Genomic DNA, 2,579 nt, shown 5'->3' on the forward strand with positions numbered 1-2,579 from the left:
TTAAAAACACGACCCAGAACACTGAAATGGAGTTTCTAAGCACGGTTGCGCTATACTTTAATGAACACAAAAATAAACACCTAGCTCCTCTTTGGAGCGCTTACTACACAAGTTTTTCCCTCACTAACTTGCAGGACGGCTAAGCCGTTTACCTGTCACACACAAAAACAAACTACTCAAATCTCCAGCACTTACTTTTAGGACTGCTCGGAAGCAGAGCACCTCTCTTCTGCTTCCTTCTACTCAGCAGCCCTGAGCAGACTGACTGCTCCTCTTAAATACCCTGCACCTGGTCCCAATTCTCAATTACTGCCCAGGTGCAGGGGATAATTAAATAATAAAACAGTTAACAAAACAATTAAATGATACAAAACGTGCACTTCTTTCTTTTTTTCCTCTCCCTGTTGTTTCACATTCCCGCTGCTGTTACAAATATATATATATATATATATATATATATATATTGTAACAGCAGCGGGAATGTGAGACAGTAGGGAGGGGGTTAAAGCCTCCCTGAAGAAGAAAAAAAATGCACCTTTTGTATTGTTTGATTGTTTTATTGTTTAGTTTAACTGTTTTATTGTTTAATTATCCCCTGCACCTGGGTGGTAATTGGGAAGTGGGACCAGGGGCAGGGTATTTAAGACGTGCAGCCAGTCTGCACGGGACGGCTGCTGAGTAGAAAGAGGCAGATGAGGTGGTCTGCTTCCGAGCAGTCGTGGGAGTAAGTACTGTGTTAAGCCAGCGTGGTTTTTGTGTGTGGGGCAGGTAAACGGCTTAGCCGTCCTGTGTATTAGTAAGGGAAAAATCCTGTTTAGTTAGCGCTCCAAGAGGAGTTAGGCATTTATTTTGTTGCTGTTTGTTTTTGTGTTTATTAAAATTTAGCGCAACTGCGCTTAAAAAAACTCCACTTCTGTGTATTGGGTCGTAATTTTAAAGGGGCACGAACCTGTGTGTGGCGCAATCGTTTACAATATATATATATATATATATATTAATGGCTTTTTGGAGCAAATTGCTGAAACATTTTCATATTCATTTAAATCCTAAATCCATGCCATTAATTGCCTTGCCTTTAATTAAGGTTTACTTGGGGGGGGGGGGGGGGAAAAAAAAAAAAAAAAAAAAGACGCATGCACACACATACAGTAGGACACTATTTTGAAGCAATAAGCAAATACAAAAAGTTCAAGGCAAAGGAGAATGTTCTGTGAGAAATACAACAATTGTAACAGTCTAAAACTAGCAATAAACAAGCTGATGAATTGCTTTTGCCTTCACCTTTGCTGCAAAACAGGACCCAATAGAACGGTTGAAAAATATATATAAAAAGTATCAAATTGTAAAAAATTAAAGAATGGATGTTTCCCTCAGAGAAACACTGCTCTCATTGATCGACTGTCTACAAATCTGTCAACCAGAAACCGCGTACCTTGGATCACCACCTTTTAAAACAACACAAAATGTCACTGATTTACAGTGGTACAGTACCTCTCACTGAATACAGAATCCTGTCAGCAAACCACTGCATACAGTTCTATTCACATAACGGGGCCAATTTGTTTGTATTTGGTTTACTGTATGCTTTAATTTCTGTCAGCGTGCCAAGAAAGCACAACAGTTCCGTTTTAATAGTTTAGAGTGTTAACCTTGCAGCCCTTCCTGTCAATTAAAGACGTGGGGCTGCCCTTTCAATTTAGTGTTTCTGAATCTCAGCTGTACAGGCCAGGTGGGTCAATCTCAGTAGTAGTGTGTTGAGAAGATTTTCCTTAGAGAAGAAAAAAACTAAATGACTGCCAATCCTTTTCTCCTTGTTGTACGGTAGTACCCTGCATCTCAGACAGAACACTGGCTACTGAGGAGCTCAGAGAAACAAAACAGCTCTGAACAGTTCTGTTCTACAGTATTAATGTGCAGGAATAATCGTGATAGGCTTTAAAAGCAGTCAGAGCCTCTGTCTAATAGGACACACGTTGATGGTCTTGTCCAATAGGAGACACACCCTTGTCGCAATTGCACAATGGTATGATCCTAAGGCTATAACAATGTATAAAACTCTCTGCTCGTTGCATTATTTATATATATATATATATATATATATATATATATATATATATATATATATATATATCAATTATAGATAGTCATAGCACATTAATTGACATCAATTATGCTTTTGCTCATTGATGGACAACACAATAACCAGTCAGAAGCCTAACTTTCGATTTATCACACATCTCAACTCAGGCTTGCATAGTTCAATGCATCTCAAGTGTAGACTTTTTTATTTTTTATTATTGTCTCTGAGGATGATTTATTGTCTGCAGCGGGGGTATTCAAGCAAAAATAGCTGATAGCACAAAACGTGTCGGTCATTCTCATGAATGTATTACTTTAAAAGCTCCTGTTATTTTTTTTTTTGTCTGTGGGGACTCTGAAGTTTAATTTGCACCTTTTGAATTCATGTTGCCATTTGGGTCATAAAACCAGAACATTTTGTCACTCATCTACTTGTTCGGTTGTTATGAACCAATCTAACAACTACAAATGTAAGATGTGGAAAATTACTCTGACAACAA

At 38.2% G+C, this 2,579-nt stretch overlaps 1 long non-coding RNA gene across 1 annotated transcript in view; it reads right to left on the bottom strand.

Annotated features, from left to right (window-relative positions):
• LOC117411283 (uncharacterized) overlaps positions 1–243 on the bottom strand; it is a 12,977-nt gene extending 12,734 nt beyond the window's left edge. Inside the window, exon 1 of the long non-coding RNA XR_009328827.1 lies at positions 196–243. This is a non-coding gene — a long non-coding RNA (uncharacterized LOC117411283). The remainder of the gene's footprint in view (positions 1–195) is intronic.
• Between the last annotated feature and the right edge of the window lie 2,336 nt (positions 244–2,579).

Source organism: Acipenser ruthenus, chromosome 6, assembly GCF_902713425.1.
Source record: "Acipenser ruthenus chromosome 6, fAciRut3.2 maternal haplotype, whole genome shotgun sequence".
In the NCBI taxonomy this organism is placed as follows: Eukaryota; Metazoa; Chordata; class Actinopteri; order Acipenseriformes; family Acipenseridae; genus Acipenser; species Acipenser ruthenus.